At 35.1% G+C, this 23,726-nt stretch overlaps 1 long non-coding RNA gene across 11 annotated transcripts in view; it reads left to right on the forward strand.

Annotated features, from left to right (window-relative positions):
* The first annotated feature begins 9,289 nt into the window (after positions 1–9,289).
* Positions 9,290–23,726, forward strand: part of LOC113313768 — a 16,269-nt gene continuing 1,832 nt past the window's right edge. Inside the window, exons 1-23 of one of the 11 annotated variants that reach the window (XR_003342030.1) lie at positions 9,290–9,535; positions 10,001–10,211; positions 10,506–10,643; positions 12,732–12,908; positions 13,315–13,632; positions 13,754–13,839; positions 13,986–14,101; positions 14,199–14,288; positions 14,495–14,548; positions 14,656–14,727; positions 14,960–15,235; positions 15,357–15,644; positions 16,687–16,765; positions 16,854–17,009; positions 17,095–17,569; positions 17,673–17,762; positions 17,904–17,963; positions 18,063–18,142; positions 18,885–20,643; positions 20,811–21,419; positions 21,735–21,794; positions 21,894–21,973; positions 22,716–23,720. This is a non-coding gene — a long non-coding RNA (uncharacterized LOC113313768). Of the gene's footprint in view, positions 9,536–10,000; positions 10,212–10,505; positions 10,644–12,731; positions 12,909–13,314; positions 13,633–13,753; positions 13,840–13,985; positions 14,102–14,198; positions 14,289–14,494; positions 14,549–14,655; positions 14,728–14,959; positions 15,236–15,356; positions 15,645–16,686; positions 16,766–16,837; positions 17,010–17,094; positions 17,570–17,672; positions 17,763–17,903; positions 17,964–18,062; positions 18,143–18,884; positions 20,644–20,810; positions 21,420–21,734; positions 21,795–21,893; positions 21,974–22,715; positions 23,721–23,726 lie in introns of those variants that run through there. The other 10 variants (XR_003342032.1, XR_003342031.1, XR_003342036.1 and 7 more) reach the window with 10 other exon arrangements.

Genomic DNA, 23,726 nt, shown 5'->3' on the forward strand with positions numbered 1-23,726 from the left:
ATTTGAAACCTTACAGATCATAGAAAAATATCACGTGTAAGTATGCATAAAATATTTCACGCCGATTTTACGATAACAAAGCATGTACAGCTGCCTAGGCTTCGGTTTTGCTTTGTAGACCTTCAATTCCAGTCAGAACTAGACAGATAATGGCTCATTTGAAACCTTACATATCATAGAACAATATCACGTGCAAGAATCCATAAAATATTTCAGGACGATTTTAAGATAAAAAAGCGTGTACAACTATCTATGCTGTTCTTTAAAAATTCGGTTTTCCCTTTAGACCTTCAATTCCAGTCAGAACTAGACAAATAATGGCTCATTTGAGACCTTACAGATCATTGAAAAATACCACGTGTAAGAATCCATAAAATATTTAAGGCCGATTTTACGATAACAAAACGTGTACAGCTCTACCTAGGCTTTTCTTTAAAAATTCGGTTTTGCTCTTTAGACCTTCAATTACAGTCAGAACTAAACAGATAATGGCTCATTTGAAATCTTACAGATCATAGAAAAGTATCACGCGTAAGAATCCATAAAATGTTTCAGGCCGATTTTACAATAACAAAGCGTGTACAGCTCTACCTAGGCTTTTCTTTAAAAATTTGGTTTTGCTCTTTAGACCTTCAATTCCAGTCAGAACTAGACATATATCGGCTCATTTGAAACCTTACAAATCATAGAAAAATATCACATGCAAGAATCCATAAAATATTTCAGTTCGATTTTACGATAACAAAGCGTGTACAACTGTCTAAGCTTTTCTTTAAAAATTCAGTTTTGGCCTTTAGACCTTCAATTCCAGTCGGAACTAGACAAATTATAGCACATTTGAGACCTTACAGAACATAGAAAAATATCACGTGTAAGAATCCATAAAATATTTCAGGCCGATTTTCCGATAACAAAACGTGTACAACTGTCTAGGTTTTTCTTTAAAAATTCGGTTTTGCTCTTTAGACCTTCAATTCCTGTCAGAACTAGACAGATAATGGCTCATTTGAAACCTTACAGATCATAGAAAAATATCACGTGTAAGTATCCATAAAATATTTCAGGTCGATTTTACGATAACAAAGTGTGTCCAATTGTCTAGGCTTTTCTTTAAAAATTCGGTTTTGCTCTTTAGACCTTCAATTCCAGTCAGAACTAGAGAAATAATGGTTTATCTGAAACTTTATAGATAATAGAAAAATATCACGTGTAAGTATCCATTAAATATTTCAGGCATATTTTACGATAACAAAGCGTGCACGGCTTGCCTAGGCTTTTCTTTAAAAATTCGGTTTTGCTCTTTATACCTTCAATTCCATTCAGAACTAGGCAGATAATGGCTCATTTGAAACCTTATAGATCATAGAACAATATCACGTGAAAGAATACATAAAATATTTCAGGCCGATTTTACGATAACAAAGTGCGTACAGCTGTCTAGGCTTTTCTTTAAAAATTCGGTTTTGCTCTTTAGGCCTTCAATTACAGTCAGAACTAGAAAAATAATGGCTCATTTGAGACCTTACAGATCATAGAAAAATATCACGTGTAAGAATACATAAAATGTTTCAGGCTGATTTTATGATAACAAAGCGTGTACAGCTGTCTAGGCTTTTCTTTACAAATTTGGTTTTCCTCTTTAAACCTTCAATTTCAGTCAGAACTAGACAGATAATGGCTCATTTGAAACCTTACAGATCATAAAAAAATATCGCGTGTAAGTTTCCATAAAATATTTCACGCCGATTTTACGATAACAAAGCATGTACAGCTAGGCTTTACATATCATAGAACAATATTTCACTCCTAGGCTTTTCTTTAAAAATTCGGTTTTGCTCTGTAGACCTTCAATTCTGATCAGAACTAGACAGATAATGGCTCATTTTAAACCTTACATATCATAGAATAATATCACGTGCAAGAATCCATAATATATTTCAGGACGATTTTAAGATAAAAAACCGTGTGCAACTGTCTTGGCTTTTCATTAAAAATTCTGTTTTACTCCTTAGACCATCAATTCCAGTCAGAACTAGAAAAATATTGGCTCATTTGAAACCTTACAGATCATAAAAAAATATCACGTGTAAGAATCCATTAAATGTTTCAGGCCGATTTTACAATAACAAAGGGTGTACAGCTGTCTAGGCTTTTCTTTAAAAATTCGGTTTTGCTCTATAGACCTTCAATTCCAGTCCGAACTAGACAGATAATGGTTTATTTGAAACCTTACAGATCATAGAAAAATATCACGTGTAAGTATGCATAAAATATTTCACGCCGATTTTACGATAACAAAGCATGTACAGCTGCCTAGGCTTCGGTTTTGCTTTGTAGACCTTCAATTCCAGTCAGAACTAGACAGATAATGGCTCATTTGAAACCTTACATATCATAGAACAATATCACGTGCAAGAATCCATAAAATATTTCAGGACGATTTTAAGATAAAAAAGCGTGTACAACTATCTATGCTGTTCTTTAAAAATTCGGTTTTCCCTTTAGACCTTCAATTCCAGTCAGAACTAGACAAATAATGGCTCATTTGAGACCTTACAGATCATTGAAAAATACCACGTGTAAGAATCCATAAAATATTTAAGGCCGATTTTACGATAACAAAACGTGTACAGCTCTACCTAGGCTTTTCTTTAAAAATTCGGTTTTGCTCTTTAGACCTTCAATTACAGTCAGAACTAAACAGATAATGGCTCATTTGAAATCTTACAGATCATAGAAAAGTATCACGCGTAAGAATCCATAAAATGTTTCAGGCCGATTTTACAATAACAAAGCGTGTACAGCTCTACCTAGGCTTTTCTTTAAAAATTTGGTTTTGCTCTTTAGACCTTCAATTCCAGTCAGAACTAGACATATATCGGCTCATTTGAAACCTTACAAATCATAGAAAAATATCACATGCAAGAATCCATAAAATATTTCAGTTCGATTTTACGATAACAAAGCGTGTACAACTGTCTAAGCTTTTCTTTAAAAATTCAGTTTTGGCCTTTAGACCTTCAATTCCAGTCGGAACTAGACAAATTATAGCACATTTGAGACCTTACAGAACATAGAAAAATATCACGTGTAAGAATCCATAAAATATTTCAGGCCGATTTTCCGATAACAAAACGTGTACAACTGTCTAGGTTTTTCTTTAAAAATTCGGTTTTGCTCTTTAGACCTTCAATTCCTGTCAGAACTAGACAGATAATGGCTCATTTGAAACCTTACAGATCATAGAAAAATATCACGTGTAAGTATCCATAAAATATTTCAGGTCGATTTTACGATAACAAAGTGTGTCCAATTGTCTAGGCTTTTCTTTAAAAATTCGGTTTTGCTCTTTAGACCTTCAATTCCAGTCAGAACTAGAGAAATAATGGTTTATCTGAAACTTTATAGATAATAGAAAAATATCACGTGTAAGTATCCATTAAATATTTCAGGCATATTTTACGATAACAAAGCGTGCACGGCTTGCCTAGGCTTTTCTTTAAAAATTCGGTTTTGCTCTTTATACCTTCAATTCCATTCAGAACTAGGCAGATAATGGCTCATTTGAAACCTTATAGATCATAGAACAATATCACGTGAAAGAATACATAAAATATTTCAGGCCGATTTTACGATAACAAAGTGCGTACAGCTGTCTAGGCTTTTCTTTAAAAATTCGGTTTTTCTCTTTAGGCCTTCAATTACAGTCAGAACTAGAAAAATAATGGCTCATTTGAGACCTTACAGATCATAGAAAAATATCACGTGTAAGAATCCATAAAATGTTTCAGGACGATTTTACGATAACAAAGTGTGTATAACTGTCTAAGCTTTTCTTTAAAAATACGGTTTTGCTCTTTAGACCTTCAATTCCATTCAGAACTAGACAGATAATGGCTCATTTGAAACCTTATAGATCATAGAACAATATCACGTGAAAGAATACATAAAATATTTCAGGCCGATTTTACGATAACAAAGTGCGTACAGCTGTCTAGGCTTTTCTTTAAAAATTCGGTTTTGCTCTTTAGGCCTTCAATTACAGTCAGAACTAGAAAAATAATGGCTCATTTGAGACCTTACAGATCATAGAAAAATATCACGTGTAAGAATACATAAAATGTTTCAGGCTGATTTTATGATAACAAAGCGTGTACAGCTGTCTAGGCTTTTCTTTACAAATTTGGTTTTCCTCTTTAAACCTTCAATTTCAGTCAGAACTAGACAGATAATGGCTCATTTGAAACCTTACAGATCATAGAAAAATATCGCGTGTAAGTATCCATAAAATATTTCACGCCGATTTTACGATAACAAAGCATGTACAGCTAGGCTTTACATATCATAGAACAATATTTCACTCCTAGGCTTTTCTTTAAAAATTCGGTTTTGCTCTGTAGACCTTCAATTCTGATCAGAACTAGACAGATAATGGCTCATTTTAAACCTTACATATCATAGAATAATATCACGTGCAAGAATCCATAATATATTTCAGGACGATTTTAAGATAAAAAACCGTGTGCAACTGTCTTGGCTTTTCATTAAAAATTCTGTTTTACTCCTTAGACCATCAATTCCAGTCAGAACTAGAAAAATAATGGCTCATTTGAAACCTTACAGATCATAGAAAAATATCACGTGTAAGAATCCATTAAATGTTTCAGGCCGATTTTACAATAACAAAGGGTGTACAGCTGTCTAGGCTTTTCTTTAAAAATTCGGTTTTGCTCTTTAGACCTTCAATTCCAGTCCGAACTAGAAAGATAATGGTTTATTTGAAACCTTACAGATCATAGAAAAATATCACGTGTAAGTATGCATAAAATATTTCACGCCGATTTTACGATAACAAAGCATGTACATCTGCCTAGGCTTCGGTTTTGCTCTGTAGACCTTCAATTCCAGTCAGAACTAGACAGATAATGGCTCATTTGAAACCTTACATATCATAGAACAATATCACGTGCAAGAATCCATAAAATATTTCAGGACGATTTTAAGATAAAAAAGTTTGTACAGTTGTCTAAGCTTTTCTTTAAAAATTCGGTTTTGCCCTTTAGACCTTCAATTCCAGTCGGAACTAGAAAAATAATGGCTCATTTGAGACCTTACAGATCATAGAAAAATATCACGTGTAAGAATCCATAAAATATTTCAGGCAGATTTTACGATAACAAAGCGTGTACAACTGTCTAGGCTTTTCTTTAAAAATTTGGTTTTGCTCTTTAGACTTTAATTCCATTCAGAACTAGATATATAATAGCTCATTTGAAAATTTACATATCATACAAAAATATCACGTGTAAGAATCCATAAATTATTTCAGGCCGATTTTACGATAACAAGGCGTGTACAGCTGTCTAGGCTTTTCTTTAAAAATTCGGTTTTGCTCTTTAGACCTTCAATTCCAGTCATAATTAGACAGATAATGGCTCATTTGAAACCTTACAGATCATAGAACAATATCACATGCAAGAATCCATAAGATATTTCACGATAACAAAGCATGTACAGCTGCCTAGGCTTTTCTTTAAAAATTCGGTTTTGCTCTTTAGACCTTCAATTCCAGTCGGAACTAGACAAATAATGGCTCATTTGAAACCTTACATATCATAGAACAATATCACGTGCAAGAATCCATAAAATATTTCAGGACGATTTTATGATAAAAAAGCGTGTACTCTAGGCTTTTCTTTAAATATTCGATTTTAATCTTTAGACATTCAGGTCCAGTCGGAACTAGACAGATAATGGTTATTTGAAACCTTACAGATCATAGAACAATATCACATGCAAGAATCCATAAAATGTTTCAGGCCGATTTTACGATAACAAAGCGTCTACAGCTGTCTAAGCTTTTCTTTAAAAATTTGGTTTTGCACTTTAGACCTTCAATTCCAGTCGGAACTAGGCAAATAATGGCTCATTTGAGACCTTAGAGATCATAGAAAAATATCCCGTGTAAGAATCCATAAAATATTTCAGGCCGATTTTACGATAACAAAGCGTGTACAACTGTCTAGGCTTTTCTTTAAAAATTTGGTTTTGCCCTGTAGACCTTCAATTCCAGTCGGAAGCAGACAAATAATGGCTCATTTGAGACCTTAAAGATCATAGAAAAATATCACGTGTAAGAATCCATAAAATATTTCAGGCCGATTTTACGATAACAAATCGTGTACAACTGTCTAGGCTTTTCTTTAAAAATTCGGTTTTGTTGTTTAGACCTTCAATTCCAGTCAGAATTAGACAAATAATGGCTTATCTGAAACCTTACAGATAATAGAAAAATATCACGTGTAAGAATCCATAAAATATTTCAGGACGATTTTACGATAACAAAGCGTGTAGAGTTTGTCTAGGCTTTTCTTTAAAAATTTGGTTTAGCTCTTTAGACCTTCAATTCCAGTCGAAACTAGACAAATAATGGCTCATTTGAAACCTTACAGATCATAAAAAATATCACGTGTAAGAATCCATAAAATATTTCAGGACGATTTTACGATAACAAAGCATGTATAACTGTCTAGGCTTTTCTTTAAAAATTCGGTTTTTCTCATTAGACCTTCAATTCCAGTCAGAACTAGAAACATAATGGCTCATTTGAGACCTTACAGATCATAGAAAAATATCACGTGTACGTATCCATAAAATATTTCACGCCGATTTTACGATAACAAAGCGTGTACAGCCTAAACTTTTCTTTTAAAATTCGGTTTTGCTCTATAGACCTTCAATTCCAGTAAGAACTAGACAGATAATGGCTCATTTGAAACCTTACATATCATAGAACAATATCACGTGCAAGAACCCATAAAATATTTCAGGCCGATTTTAAGATAAAAAAGCGAGTACAACTGTGTAGGCATTTCTTTAAAAATTCGGTTTTGCTCTCTAGACGTTCAATTCCAGTCGGAACTAGACAAAGAATGGCTCATTTGAAACCTTACAGATTATAGAAAAATATCACGTGTAAGAATCCATAAAATATTTCAGGACGATTTTACGATAACAAAGTGTGTCCAGCTGTCTAGGCTTTTCTTTAAAAATTCGGTTTTGCTATTTAGACCTTCAATTCCAGTCAGAACTAGACATATAATGGCTCATTTGAAACCTTACATATCATAGAACAATATCACGTGTAAGAATCCATAAAATATTTCAGACCGATTTTACGATAACAAAGTGTGTCCTGCTGTCTAGGCTTTTCTTTAAAAATTCAGTTTTGCTCTTTAGACCTTCAATTCCAGTCAGAACTAGACATATAATGGCTCATTTGAAACCTTACTATCATAAAAAAATATCACATGCAAGAATCCATAAAATATTTCAGGCCGATTTTACGATAAAAAAGCGTGTACAGCTGTCTAAGCTTTTCTCTAAAAATTCTATTTTCCCTTTAGACCTTCAATTCCAGTCGGAACTAGACAAATAATGGCTCATTTGAGTCCTTACAGATCATAGAAAAATATCACGTGTAAGAATCCCTAAAATATTTTAGGCCGATTTTACGATAACAAAGCGTGTACAATTGTTTAGGCTTTTCTTTAGAAATTCGGTTTTGCTCTTTAGACCTTCAATTCCAGTCGGAACTAGACAAATCATGGCTCATTTGAGACCTTACAGATCATAGCAAAATATCACGTGTAAGAATCCATAAAATATTTCAGGCCGATATTACGATAACAAAACGTGTACAACTGTTTAGGCTTTTCTTTAGAAATTCGGTTTTGCTCTTTAGGCCTTCAATTCCAGTCAAAACTAGACAAATAATGGCTCATTCGAAACCTTACATATCATAGAAAAATATCACGTGTAAGAACCCATAAAATATTTCAGGCCGATTTTACGATAACAAAGCGTGTACATCTGTCTAGGTTTTTCTTTAAAAATTCGGTTTTTGCTCTTTATACCTTCAATTCATGTCAAAACTGGACAAATAATAGAAAAATATCACGTGTAAGTATCCATAAAATATTTCAGGGCGATTTTACGATAACAAAGCGTGTACAACTGCCTAGGTTTTTCTTTAAAAAATCGATTTTTCTCTTTAGACTTTCAATTCAGTCAGAACTAGACATATTATGGCTAATTTGAAACCTTACAGATCATAGAACAATATCACGTGTAAGAATACATAAAATATTTCAGGCCGATTTTACGAAAACAAAGCGTGTACAGCTGTCTAGGTTTTTCTTTAAAAATTCAGTTTTGCTCTTTAGACCTTCAATTCCAGTCAGAACTAGAAAAATAATGACTCATTTTAAACCTTACAGATCATAGAACAATATCACGTGTAAGAATCCATAAAATGTTTCAGGCCGATTTTACGATAACAAAGCGTGTAGCTGTCTACGCTTTTCCTTAAAAATTCAGTTTTGCTCTTTAGACATTCAATTCCAGTCAGAACTAGAAAAATAATGTCTCATTTTAAACCTTACAGTTCATAGAACAATATCACGTCTAAGAATCCATAAAATATTTCAGGCCGATTTTACGATAACAAAGCGTGTATTGCTGTTTAGGCTTTTCTTTAAAAATTCGGTTTTGCTGTTTAGACCTTCAAATCTAGTCGGAACTAGACAAATAATTGCTCATTTGGCACCTTACAGATCATAGAAAAATATCACGTGTAAGAATCCATAAAATATTTCAGGCCGATTTTATGATAACAAAGCGTGTACAACTGTCTAGGCCTTTCTTTATAAATTCGGTTTTTCTCTTTAGACCTTTAATTCCAGTCAGAACTATACAAATAATGGCTCATTTGAAACCTTACAGAGAATAGAAAAATATCACGTGTAAGAATCCATAAAATATTTCAGGCCGATTTTACGATTACAAAGCGTGTACAACTAGCTGTCTAGGCTTTTCTTTAAAAATTCGGTTTTGCTCTTTAGACCTTCAATTCCAGTCAGAACTAGACAAATAATGGCTCATTTGAGACCTTACAGATCATGGAAAAATACCACGTGTAAAAATCCACAAAATATTTCAGGCCGTTTTTACGATAACAAAACGTGTACAGTTGTCTAGGATTTTCTTTAAAAATTCGATTTTACTCTTTAGACCTTCAATTCCAGTCAGAACTAGATAAATAACGGAGTAAAAAGATGTCTAACCGGCCGGTTGCTTTTTATAGTTATAGACATGAATTACCAAACGGTGGGCGGGTGGCTGGGTGCCTTTCTCTGTGGCATTACTAATCGAATCTTTGGGCTTCTCATCATGGGGCTCACCTAATGAATAAAACGTCTCGGCTAAGAGCATTTCACTCTGACACACTCAAAACCTTACTACCCAAATGAAAAAACCCCTTTCTGAACCTAAATCTCAGTCTTCAATCTCCGCAACTCCATCTCCACCGTCTTCCGCTAATCAGCACCACCACCTATCTCTGCAAATCCATCTTCACTGTCTAACTCTGAACTCAAAAGTCAAAATTCTTCTGAAGAAATTGTGCCCTAAATTGAAGAAATCGTCGCCACCGATTGAAGAAACGATCTGATTTCTGAAGCAAAGAAAATCCAAGGTTTATTTCTTTCTCGTGATTTATTTGTGATTTTCATCATTATTTTGCTATTCTTCTAAGATTTTAGCAGATTTTGTCTTCTTATTCTAGGGTTTTCATAGTATAACAAAACCTCCATCCTACGTTTTCTGCCTAATTTTTCTTCGATCAGGTGGTAGATTACTAATCGCCCGTGTCATTTTTCCTATAGAACTTCTTAAAAACCAAATGATTTTGAATTCTGCGATAAAAATCTTAGCCCACAAAACCACTTCTTATTCCGCTTCTTATAATCCAGTTTGTACTTATAGCTGATGTTAGGGTGATGCTTAGTGAATTGCATTGTCGATTTTGGTTTGAATTTTATATTTTCTGGGGGAATTAGGGTTTGATGGTTGTTAGACAATTTCTTACTACTCGTGTTTGATCTTTAGGTGGTTAGTTGTGATACATTTTTTCATTTTGTTAATGATATGGTTTGGACAGGATAAATGGAGGAGTATGATGTAGCTGCAACTGGTGAGGGTTTTAGGCCGGAAATTAAGGCACCAGCAGCAACCATAGAATCCATCTTTCAATCTCCTTCATCCCCTAAAACTGCTGAGGAGGCAAAAATTACAGTAAAGCTTAGGATCTTACAGTAAACACGCCAGATGGGAAGCCTCCACTTAGTAGGTGTTAACTATTTCACAGAGAAGTAAGAAGATTATGAATGTGTTTTTGTTCACTTCTCTGCTGTTTTGGTGAATTGTAGTTCTAAGCATGTAGTTATCCTTACTTCTTTAAACTTGGTATGGACCTAGCTGATACTTTTTACTTAAGTAGTGGGTTGGGTACACACATGTACTCAGATGCCCTTTGTAAACTTCCTTAAATGAGGCATATGTTGTTTTATCGTTTAACCCTAACTAATTTCCTCATTTCCCTATCAATTCTTCCTCCTCTTTCTTCATTTTCATCTGATTTCTACAATTTCTCATTTTCATTTTAGATCCATGGGAGCATGTACTGGGAGTGGGACTTGGAGCTGTATTCGTAAATCAGTTGGTCAAATGGGATGCTCAGCTTCAAGTTGATCTTCACAAGATGCTCGACGAAGCTAAGGCTGCAAATGAACGTCGCTACTTTGGTATTGTTCTCTTTTTCATTTTATTTTAGTCTCCAATCAATTTTGCACTCTTAATCTGTTTATGTCTTTTCACTAGTTAGCTATTTTCCTGGATGATAGATCAGTTGTGTCATGAAACAAAATGCCCTCAATAACTGCAGTTTTGCACTTGAAATACTTCAAATCTGTGTTAGCCTTCTTTTTAGATGTCTTTCAAGATTATCCCGCCTTGGTAGGCGCTGCTTCTTTTGTCCAAAGGAAGATTCTGAAAGTATTAGCAATTTGCATATGTACAGAATAGAGTTACCATTCAAGTCACTGGCTTTATCAACACTGAATGTTTTTGAGTTCGAATGAATAATAACTATAAAATAAGGTCCTTAGAAACACTCGAATGAATAATACAATAAAAAAACAAATAATTGATTTTATAATAGTGAAGAAGATGTTGATTATCTGTGTTATTTAATTAATGAGAGAGTGCTCTCGTTTTAGGTAGACCTGGAACAGTTAACAGTGTAACTCTTAAAGCCATGGCCACATTGAAAGTCATGGAACTCAGACCTATGGAATTGGAGGAGGAGCTTGATGCACAAACCATACCTGAAATTCAGTGTAAATTTTTTGATAGACAAATAATGATTCTCTTGCAAACAAGAAATGCAACGTACCTGAAGTTCAGTGTAAAAAATTAAGATAGAACAACATTTTAGAAGAAGTTAGGTTGCTACATACCTTGGTTCATGCCAATTTTATAATAAGCATATAAGGGTCAAAAGAGCAGAGAATGCTTGGTTTCACTACGAAGGTTTCATAGATGTTGATAAGAAATGAAGTTGATACACTAACTCTAGTCCCCATTTTCCGGTTAAAAACTCATGAAACAGCAATAATTTAAAACTTAAAGATGTATATGGTGGATTAGAAGACGCATCAAATGTAAGTGTAATTATTTGGTTGAGTATGTATGAAATAAAATGTAGCTGAACTTTCATATGTAAATCCAATATTATATTCATGTTCTTGACTCCCTTCAAAAGACCCCTCAAATCTTGTCTATGTGTAATCTTTTCACGAGGAAAGTTTCCAAATTTAAGCAACCAACCAAAGGGATGGCATATCAAGATTTTGCTTATTTGTGAATTCCAGAACTAACTCTGTTCACATACTTACGCCTATATCACTCCTTTTTGGAGGCAAATGTTTCAATTCTGTGAAATTGACGGTTCACATAGTTTAGCCAGTAGAACGAATAAAGAGTTTGAGTCTGTTTCACATCAACTGTCCACATGTTTGTTGAAATTCTGATTAACTCACTCACTGTTTCAGAATTCTGATAAATTCTGAAATTAGTTTTAGTACTTAGTACTTGAACCTTGAAATTGAGCATTATGAGTTGAATTTTTTTTATATATGTTGTGAAAACAAGTTCCAGGAGGTTTTTGGAAACAAGTTTTATCATATCTATAAAAAACGCCACTTATAAGTGAAGCTTTTTTTTCACAATGGAACGATGTTTTCCCCTTTGATTTATATTTATATAGTTTGATTTTTTCCTTTTGTTTTCTGTATAGTTGCAGAGTTTGTATGGAAAATCCTAACTCTTAAAACTATTTCCTGTCGAGGCATGAGGATGCCACAGTAAAACTTATTGATTTTGGTCTTTCTGGCTTTGTTAGACCTGATATTGCCTTTTATATTCTTGATTGTGTTGTTGCTATCATGTTATCTTTCTCCCTGGACCAACATAATTTTCAATGTGGGCTTGTTGTGTTCCTCAAACTTTAGTGATCTTCATCTTAGCACCGTAGTATATGTCTTAGGATTTTGGATTTTCAATGTGGTATTTACTGGTTATATTAAGAGTTTGCATTTGTTTAATTTACTTAAGCGATCTTATTGCAATTACTGCTTGAGAAGAGAACATTCTAAACTAGCTTCTAGTCAGAGAGCATGCCTTTTGACTCTGTCGACTGAGTAGATAGAGGCAATGGTTTGGAAAGCACGTTTGCATATCATGTGTTCACTGCAGAGTTAACACCCAATGATTCAATTATATTATAATCTAAGTAAACTCTTACTGTCTTTGTTGTGTGCTTTTCCCCTCAGAGATGCTGATATTACAGTGGGAGAAGTTATCAGTGGGAGAAGATAAAGAGTTGATGAATATCATTCTTGCCTGTCATGGAGAAAATACAGGAGATGAAAGGGAACCTGGTACGAAATGTTGCTGTGTGGAAGACGTTGGATTTGTTAAATGACAATGCTTTTAGCCATTTAATGGAGGTCAGTTGTCTGTTTCTTTGAGTACAGAAACATTTGTATTTTTATGTACTTTACGATTCCAACCTCTCTATGGTTTGACGTGTCGGATAGTTGAAAATTTCTGCTGTAAAAGAGCTGATCACATTGTCAACTGCTAAAAATTGTAAACTATCATAAAATTGCCAAAAGAGTAAAACCATGGTCTCTCGATGCCCTACTATGTTTAATTTTACAGTTCTACAGTCTCACTTTCAGTTATCTTGATTCATTGTGCTAGATTCTTTTTTATTTAGGCGAGAATTATAAATATCATGATTACAGAAGGATCACACTTGACTTTCGGTAGTAGTTAGGTTAAATATCATATATGTCTTCCAGTGAACAATTGGAGCTTGTAATCTTAACATTGGGTTTAATAATGATGCAGACAAGGAGGCGAGTCTTGATTAAGCTTTTAATTGAATCTCCTGGTCCAAGGTCTCCCGGCATAAAAGTTTCCAGGTACAAAGGTCTCCAGAACAGAGGTCTCCAGGTACAAAGGTCTCCAGAACAGAGGTCTCCAGGACAGAGGCTTCGGTCTCTGTGTCTGGTGGGCCGCTGCACCCTGTCAGGCCGATTTGCCTGGTTGGCCGCTGCGTCCTGGCGGCCCGATGTGCCTGGTGTGCCGTTGGCCGGGTTGGCCAATGCGTCAGGTGGTTAGCTGGGAAATAGAGCTGCAATATGTGAGCAGTTTTGTCCAGGACAGGTATTGGCATGCAACTGGTTTAACCGATTAAGGTCGTAAAGTGTGTATGAATATGTAATTTCAAAACCATACAGACCAACTTTGTCCTTGGCATAATTCGTCATTTTTATTTTCCCCGCAGTGGACCTACTCGTGTGAGTTAAACAAGCATCAGAGTGCAATTTTGTACTTGGCTTCATGGTTGTCTCCTGAAGATTCACTGCGAAGGTCATTTTTTTTTCCAACTACCCTCGTATTCTATGATTCTTTGTTAGCAAAGATCACCTCTCTTTTTACCTGTCTCTGTTTTTGTCCTGTGTTTATCTATTTTAATATACTGTTGATGATTCTGAGGCTTCCTTCTTTTTTCACAGATATTGCCAACTTTAGTGAAACTATCTGCCTCGAATGACCGACTATTAGAGTTGGCCTTCTGCAACATATCGATCAGTATGGAGAGTCATTATCTTCTCAAGTTGTAGATGAACAAGTGCGTGGTTAATTTTAACTTTATTAGCAAAAGGGAAACTCTTCATCTGGAGCGGGAATTAATTTGATAGTTACATGTTAATGTTGCTTTCCATTAGGTTTATTCTCACGTTGCCACTGGGTTTTCTGATACACCTGTTATTCTTCGGGAACTGGCACTAAAGTCAATTCTCAGCTTGGCACCCTAGGTATGGACAATCTACTTTTTTTTGTTGTTGGTATGAGGTAGCACAATATTAGTCTTATATCTGATGGTATGGTTGAACTATAGAGGCGCTGCCTAGGTTTAAGGGTTATTAACTGAGATCTGCTAAACCTTTCACTGAGTTTAGTACACTTAACAATTTCTTATAGTCCTACTTATAGTCGAGTGCAAATTTGATACTTTATGCAGCTCTCTCTGCGAACTATTGCGGGATCTTTGCTGAAGTATCTTTTGAAGTTTCAAGTAAACTACTAACTCATTATAGATGTGATATGATAAGCTAAGTTTGCTTCCTCTTGGTATATCTTAGGTTTGTCTTTGTTGTAGCTTACATTTTGTTAGTCGTACAGGTGGATGAAGAAGCGGCTGTTAGGACAAACACAATTTTGTTTGGGAACATTGCCAGCTATCTTAATGATGGGGTCGGTTTCTCGATGCCCAAATTTGTTTTATTTTCGCAATTCTACAGTATCACTTTCACGTATCTTGATTCAGTGTGCTAGTTTCTTTTTTTATTTAGGTGAGAATTATAAATATCATCGTGATGGGAGTATCACAATAGACTTCCAGTAGTAGTTAGGTTGAATGTCATATATGTCTTCCAGTGAACATTTGGAGCTTGTAATCTTAACAATGGGTTTAATAATGATGCAGATAAGGAGGTGGGTCTTGATTAAGCTTTGATTGAATCTCCTGGTCGAAGGTCTCTCGGCACAAAGGCCTCCAGGTACAAAGGTCTCCAGAACAGAGGTCTCCAGGTACAAAGGTCTCCAGAACAGTGGTCTCCAGGACAGAGGCTTCAGTCTCTGTGCCCTGGCGGGCCGCTGCTCCCTGGCGGGCCGACATGCCTGTTGGGCCGGGTTGGCCGATGCATCAGGTGGTTAGCTGCGAAATAGAGCTGCAATATGTGAGCAATTTTGTCCAGGACAGGTATTGACATGCAACTGGTTTAACCGGTTAAGCTCTTAAAGTGTGTATGAATATGTAATTTCAAAACTGTACATACCAACTTTCTCCTTGGCATAATTCGTCATTTTTATTTCCTCCGCAGTGGACCTACTCGTGCGAGTTAAACAAGCACCAGAGTTCAAGGATAATGAAGGGCAAGTGCTAGTAGCCAGCCGGGGGTATTTCAGCCCCTGGTAAGTTCCTTTTTCCTTTTTTTTTTCCTATATTCTATCTTTACAGTTTAATTTGGAAATTTGTGGAAAACAAAAAGTAACCTCTATTTTACTTTGTGCGAGGGCAACAAAAGCAACAATGATCAATTTCAATTAAGGGCAATCAAAACAAATCAAGTATAGAACCGCCAGTGATGGAAGAAATTCCTCAAATGCAGGTATGGTATAGCTTGATGAGCTGTTTGTATGAGAGTTCTTTATTTTTACATGTTGGGATTTAAAGTTCATATTAAGGCTAGGTGCTGTCAAGTTTAATATGTACAACTATTTTTTAGGTGCTATAATACGCTTAGGTATAACTTACGTCAACGATTAGGTGACTGTATATCTTTAGAAACTCGAAATTGACATGGAAGTAAATGAAGACCCTCATATGTGATATAATAAGAAATGATTGCAATTCTATATTATGACTAGAAAGTAGCAAATCAAAATCAAAATCTAGTCCATATGCGGAAGAGAGGGATAATTCACATGGAACATGATCCCTTGATTGATAGACTCGAACAAGGAACCACTTGAGCTGCTGCTGGTTCGTGATGATTTTTATTAGTAAAAAGTAAAAGTAAATACAAAATAACAGTGAAGGATTTGAGATGCGAGGTAAAAACCTTGAGAGGGAGAATATGAACCACACAATTCACAGTAACAGATAAAAGGAAAAAGAAATGGCGCGGTTTTGCCTTTTATGGCTAAAACCCCAATTCGATCTCAGAATTTAATCATACCAAAAAAGGATAAATTTTTTTTTGGCCTCTGGTTTATTAGAAATTAGAATTTAATGGAAGAAATTATGATCCATAGAGAGTTAGACAAGGAAGAGAAAAGAGGAGGAGAGGAAGCTCAGCTTAGATTTCAGATTCACACTCTACTTCTTCATTATTCTCTGTATGTATCTCATTTCCCCCCAATTGTATAATTAAGCTTCCATTATTAGTATAAAAGATGGAAATTCATTATGTTGTTTTGTCATTTGATCCATTTTCCTAATATGGGTTTGGATTAGATTCATCAATTAGGTTCTGCTTCAATAAAAAATCAATTAGGTTCTTGTTGGGGATTTTTTTTTTGTGAAACCCTAGCTGCAATTTTAGATCTTTGTAGTATAAAACACTACTTGTTGTTTGTAATATTTCACTTTGTTTCGTGATTCTTGTAGTTGTTTGTGATTAAAAGTAAGTAATTTTCTGTTTCCTGTAGAGATAGACATGACAAACAAGGGGAATTATAAGAGAAACAAGAAGAAGAGGGCAAAATTAATGAAAGATAAGGCAAGGGGGTATGTATAAATCTCTCTTCATACTATTATTTGACCTCAATTTCGTCACCGTAATATTTATTTGGACATCAGTTACTTGTTGTTGCAGACATACATGACCAGCAGCCTAAGTTCTGTATTGTATGATTGTATCGAAGATGAAAATGATAGTGAAGATGATGAAGAAGATTGTGATTATGTAGATGAAGTGGCCTCGAAAAGGCTACCAGATTCTTGGGACCCTGAAGAAATACATATGCTAAGGGTCAGTTTGAGTTTCTTATACTTGTTTCTGGCGGGATATGCTTATAACAAAACTCAAAAACTGTCCTAATTTCCCAATTGTGCAGGAAGCCTTTCATTATCTTGTAAGAAGAAACCATGGAAGGAAATGTTGGAATATGGACATGATGTCTTCCATGCTGGTCGTACCAATGAGGATCTAAGGTCAAAGTGGAAGTATATGGTGAATCACGGCCAATGGAAGGACGTTTTTTTGTTTTTTTCCTCATTTAAATGGAATCTAATCTAAACGACAGAATTGGCACAACAATCACCTTCTCAAAATCCATTGTCCTTGAAATCACATTGAGCATCAGCATCTAAAGGTTCATTCTTAGCTAGCTAATTGAGTTGAGGCAGCTGCTAAGAACTTCTTCGTGCAATAGCTGACTCCATTCGAAGTTGGGCTTCACATAATCTGCATCTGAAGGTATCTGGAAGTGTGGTGCTTAACAATCTTCAAATTCTGCAGTAGTACATCTGTAACATCTCACAGGCCAAAGACACATAGGTTTGGTGCGCCCAGTAAAAGACCCACCCAAGGTAATTGAAGCTGGAATTCAAATTCAAATTCAAATTCAAATTCAAATTTACTGTCTGTAATTTGTGACCAAGTGTTAATATTTAAAAATACAACAACAACTAGCACAATCCGCATGACCAAAAAGAAGCCAACAAAAGGAAGACACATGTCCAAAATTTTGAAATTCAAAAATTGGCGGGAAAATTCGTACAGGTAGTAACATTTGACTTTGACCATTCTTTTAATAATAATAACCTTACTTTACTCTTTTTCTTATCTCTTGTCTATATATTCAAAAATTGGGTTTTCTCTGGGATTGTCACTGATTATTCTTCTCTTGTCTTTGTTTTGCAGGAGAGATAGATAGATAGAATAGATGAAGCTCATGGAAACTCTGATTATTTTGAATCTTAGGTGATCTCATCTCATCCCTTCTTATCCTTATCTCTTATTCTCTTTATTCCCCCATCTTATTTCAGATCTGGTTGTTTCTCTTTTGGTTTTATCTCACAGGGGTTGCTGCTGGAGAGGAAGGAACTTGGAAGCCATGATATAGCAAACCCCCCCTTAGATCTAGCTACTTTCAGATTTTGGTGACTACTTTACCCTTTTGCCTCTTCTCCAAATGTTTGTTTTCTTTCTTGTTTACTAAACATGGAGCTTTTTAGGGTTTGGAGTATCAAGAATATGAATGCATGATGAAACAGTTCACTAAGATGTGTTTTGTAGAGTATTTCCTTACTTTTAGCTTGATTTGGACTGTATTCTTAGATAACTTCACTTGTTAATTTAAGATGTGTGTTTTGTAAATTTTTGCTTGATTTTCATTGATTATTTACTTTTTTTTTAGACGATTTCACATGTTATTAGGTCTGAAGATTGTAAATCTGAACCCCCAAAGTAATCAATTGAATTTGTGTTAAATGCATCTTCACTTGTGATTTTCCCATGTTGTGAATTTGTTAATACTGTGGTGTTGTGTTAGTCATGGCTCTTTATTTTTCTTTCCTTGTTCAATTGTTCAGATGTCTTGAGTCTAATGGTTAAATTTACACCTATTGTACATATACAATGTTAGTTACTAGCTAGACCCACCATCTTTGATGCTGTAGTTGTTGTCATCTTTCTTTTTCGTTCAATAAACATTGATTAGAGTTTTTTCTTAGTTTTACAAAAATGATAGACTGTTTTGTTTCTATCTTTTTTATATTGAGTATAAGAAATAGGATTGCACGTTAAACCTGTTAATTAACATGTCTCTCGTACTAGTTTATCAACTGAACTTTAATGTCTGTCATCCTGTATGTATTGAACTCGGCTTATGTATCTTTACAGAAAAAAGGCACTTCACCGATCAAAAAAAATGGCACTTAGTTCACAATTGGGTGCTGATGTTAACCATTAAGCACATGGTAGACCACCACTCAGTTTTATCGAATTGATAGGTGCACTGCTCAGTTTCGGAAATTGAGCGGTGCAATGGCAGGCCACCACTTTGTTCCGCAGAATGAGTGTGCACTGCTCAGTCCCGGGTACTGAGCGGTGCAATGGCAGGTCACCGTCAGTTCCTAAAACTGAGAGGTCCAAAGCTATGTGTCTAATGGAGAACGTCACACTTAATGGAACTGAGCAGCTTCCGGACAAATGAAACTATTGGAAAACAGGTAAATGAGCTTCTCTTTTCCTCCTTTTCTTTTTTTTCTTTTTTTTTGTCGTTTTTCTTTCGTATTTTATTGAAATCACTGTTGGAAGTCTGGTACACAGCAAGGCAGTGATACTCCCCATGTAGTTCAGCTACAGCTGCTGAAACATAGCTAAGTCTGATTCTTGGGTAACGTTTCAATGAAAATAGCCCTATTTAGCTTTTGTTATATTGCTGACTTTGGTACTCTGCTAGTATATTTAGGTGCACATTCTTAACACTCTCAATGTATACTTAAATTGCCCTTATATTTCTAGAATGCCTGAGTTTCTTTTTTGCTTGGTACATGTCTATCATTTTTTTCAAGGTTTCTGCCCCTTCTTCCGATGACTGTCAGGTCAGTACATTTTTTCCTTAACAAAGATATTTGTTTCTAACTTGAGTGTTGCTTTTGTTTTTGTTTTTTGCAGGTCTTGCCTTTGCATTCCTAACTCTAACTCTATGTTTATTAACACTTATGATCATGTTTATTATGTTTTGCATAAAATTGTTTCTAACTTGATCATTGGAGTATCTTTTTTTTTTTGCAGGTCTTGCCTTTGTATTCCTAACTCTAACTCCATGTTTATTAACCCTAACTCTACTTTTATTACGTTTTGATAAAATTGTTTCTAATTTGAGTGTTGGAGTATCTTTATTGTTTAATGCAGGTCTTGGTTTTGTATTCCTAACTCTAACTCTACGTTTATTATGTTTTGCATAAAATTGTTTCTAACTTGAGCCTTGGAGTGTCTTTATTGTTTTTTTGCAGGTCTTGGCTTTGTATTCCTAACTCTAACTCTATATTTATTACGTTTTGCATAAAATTGTTTCTAACTTGAGTGTTGGAGTATCTTTATTGTTTAATGCAGGTTTTGGTTTTGTATTCCTAACTCTAACTCTACGTTTATTATGTTTTGCATAAAATTGTTTCTAACTTGAGTGTTGGAGTATCTTTATTGTTTTTTGCAGGTCTTGGCTTTGTATTCCTAACTCTAACTCTATGTTTATTATGTTTTGCATAAAATTGTTTCTAACTTGAGCCTTGGAGTATCTTTATTGTTTTTTGCAGGTCTTGGCTTTGTATTCCTAACTCTAACTCTATGTTTATTAACCCTTAACTCTACGTTTATTATGTTTTGCATAAAACTGTTTCTAACTTGAGCGTCGGAGTATCTTCCTTGTTTTTTTGCAGGTCTTGCCTTTGTATTCCTGTGGCCAATTCAATTAGTAGAGTTGTTGAAATGGAATGCTGGTACCTTGCGGGGAACGTCATCTGTTTGGCTTTTGATCAGTTTGCCTCTAGGGTATGTCTGACTTTAAAGGATACAAATGAAGACAGATCAGTCCTGTGAATCATGTACTAATGAGATCCTCCTCTTCCCTGAAGGAGGCTGCATTTTAACTCAAAAGGTACACTTCCAACTCTTATCTTCACTAAATTTCAAAACAAAAGAATATGTGTAAATTTTTGCTTAATAGCCTGTCTGCATGGTCTTGTAAATTTTTGAAAGGAACCGAAAACAAATGGGCTGTCCAGAATTTTGTATGTAACAACTTGTTTTTGTAATCCTCCACAGGTGTTATAACTTATTAAGCTATATCTTCCTCTGGAATGACCTGCTTTTGTAATCCTTCTCCTCCCCGGGTATATAATGCACATTTTATTCTCCTTGGCTCACAAAGAGTAGTGAAGGTGTCTGGTAGTGGAATGGGTCTGAACTATTTGGTTTATTGATCGCCAGTCGGGGGTTCCTGGTGAATTTTTTGAATTGGAATTGTTGTTTGTTATGGTATATCCAGTTCTTAGTGCACACAAGTGATTCCCTGGTGTAAAACAGAGACACCAGTACATAAAACAGAGTAGAGAATGCAATTTGCGCAAAAGTAATTCGAAGTTTGTTTTTGAATAAACTGCTGACAACAATCACCTTCTCAAAATCCATCGTCCTTGAAGCATCAGCAACTAAAGGTTCATTCTTAGCTAGCTAATTGAGTTGAGGCAGCTGCTAAGAACTTCTTCGCGCAATAGCTGACTCCATTCGAAGTTGCGCTTCACATAATCTGCATCTGAAGGTATCTGGAAGTGTGGTGCTTAACAATCTTCAAATTCTGCAGTAGTACATCTGTAACATCTCACAGGCCAAAGACACATAGGTTTGGTGCGCCCAGTAAAAGACCCACCCAAGGTAATTGAAGCTGGAATTCAAATTCAAATTCAAATTTACTATCTGTAATTTGTGACCAAGTGTTAATATTTAAAAATACAACAACAACTGGCACAATCCGCATGACCAAAAAGAAGCCAACAAAAGGAAGACACATGTCCAAAATTTTGAAATTCAAAAATTGGCGGGAAAATTCGTACAAGTAGTAACATTTGACTTTGACCATTCTTTTAATAATTTAATAACCTTACTTTACTCTTTTTCTTATCTCGTCTATATATTCAAAAATTGGGTTTGCTCACTGATTATTCTTCTCTGGTTGTCTTTGTTTTGCAGGAGAGATAGATAGATAGAATAGATGAAGCTCATGGAAACTCTGATTATTTTGAGTCTGAGGTGATCTCATCTCATCCCTTCTTATCCTTATCTCTTATTCTCTTTATTCCCCCATCTTATTTCAGATCTGGTTGTTTCTCTTTTGGTTTTATCTCACAGGGGTTGCTGCTGGAGAGGAAGGAACTTGGAAGCCATGATATAGCAAACCCCCCCTTAGATCTAGCTACTTTCAGATTTTGGTGACTACTTTACCCTTTTGCCTCTTCTCCAAATGTTTGTTTTCTTTCTTGTTTACTAAACATGGAGCTTTTTAGGGTTTGGAGTATCAAGAATATGAATGCATGATGAAACAGTTCACTAAGATGTGTTTTGTAGAGTATTTCCTTACTTTTAGCTTGATTTGGACTGTATTCTTAGATAACTTCACTTGTTAATTTAAGATGTGTGTTTTGTAAATTTTTGCTTGATTTTCATTGATTATTTGATTTTTTTTAGACGATTTCACATGTTATTAGGTCTGAAGATTGTAAATCTGAACCCCCAAAGTAATAGATTGAATTTGTGTTAAATGCATCTTCACTTGTGATTTTCCCATGTTGTGAATTTGTTAATACTGTGGTGTTGTGTTTTTCATGGCTCTTTATTTTTCTTTCCTTGTTCAATTGTTCAGATGTCTTGAGTCTAATGGTTAAATTTACACCTATTATACATATACAATGCTATTTACTAGCTAGAACCACCATCTTTGATGCTGTAGTTGTGGTCATCTTTCTTTTTCGTGCAATAAACACTGATTAGAGTTTTTTCTTAGTCTTACAAAAAATGGTAGACTGTTTTGTTTCTATCTTTTCTATATTGAGTATAAGAAATAGGATTGCACGTTAAACCTGTTAATTAACATGTCTCTCGTACTAGTTTATCAACTGAACTTTAATGTCTGTCATCCTGTATGTATTGAACTCTGCTTATGTATCTTTACAGAAAAAAGGCACTTCACCTATCAAAAAAAAAATGGCACTTAGTTCACAATTGGGTGCTGATGTTAACCATTAAGCACATGGTAGACCACCACTCAGTTTTATCGAATTAATAGGTGCACTGCTCAGTTTCGGAAACTGAACGGTGCAACGGCAGGCCACCATTTCGTTCCGTAGAATGAGTGTGCACTGCTCAGTCCCGGGTACTGAGCGGTGCAATGGCAGGTCACCGTCAGTTCCTAAAACTGAGAGGTGCAAAGCTATGTGTCTAATGGAGAACGTCACACTTAATGGAAGTGAGCAGCTTCCGGACAAATGAAACTATTGGAAAACAGGTAAGTGAGCTTCTCTTTTCCTCCTTTTTTTTGTTTTTGTTTTTTTTATTTGTCGTTTTTCTTTCGTATTTTATTGAAATCACTGTTGGAAGTCTGGTACACAGCAAGGCAGTGATACTCCCCATGTAGTTCAGCTACAGCTGCTGAAACATAGCTAAGTCTGATTCTTGGGTAACGTTTCAACGTAAATAGCCATGTTTAGCTTTTGTTATATTGCTGACTTTGGTACTCTGCTAGTATATTTAGGTGCACATTCTTAACACTCTCAATGTATACTTAAATTGCCCTTATATTTGTAGAATCCTTGAGTTTCTTTTTTGCTTGGTACATGTCTATCATTTTTGTTCAAGGTTTCTGCCCCTTCTTCTGATGAGTGTCAGGTCGGTACATTTTTGCCTTAACAAAGATATTTGTTACTAACTTGTGTGTTGCTTTTGTTTTTTGCAGGTCTTGCCTTTGCATTCCTAACTCTAACTCTATGTTTATTAACACTTACAATCATGTTTATTATGTTTTGCATAAAATTGTTTCTAACTTGATCATTGGAGTATCTGTTTTTTTTTTTGCAGGTCTCGCCTTTGTATTCCTAACTCTAACTCCATGTTTATTAACCCTAACTCTACTTTTATTATGTTTTGCATAAAATTGTTTCTACCTTGAGCGTTGGAGTATCTTTATAG

The sequence above is a fragment of the Papaver somniferum genome, chromosome 9 (assembly GCF_003573695.1).
Source record: "Papaver somniferum cultivar HN1 chromosome 9, ASM357369v1, whole genome shotgun sequence".
NCBI classification, from domain to species: Eukaryota; Viridiplantae; Streptophyta; class Magnoliopsida; order Ranunculales; family Papaveraceae; genus Papaver; species Papaver somniferum.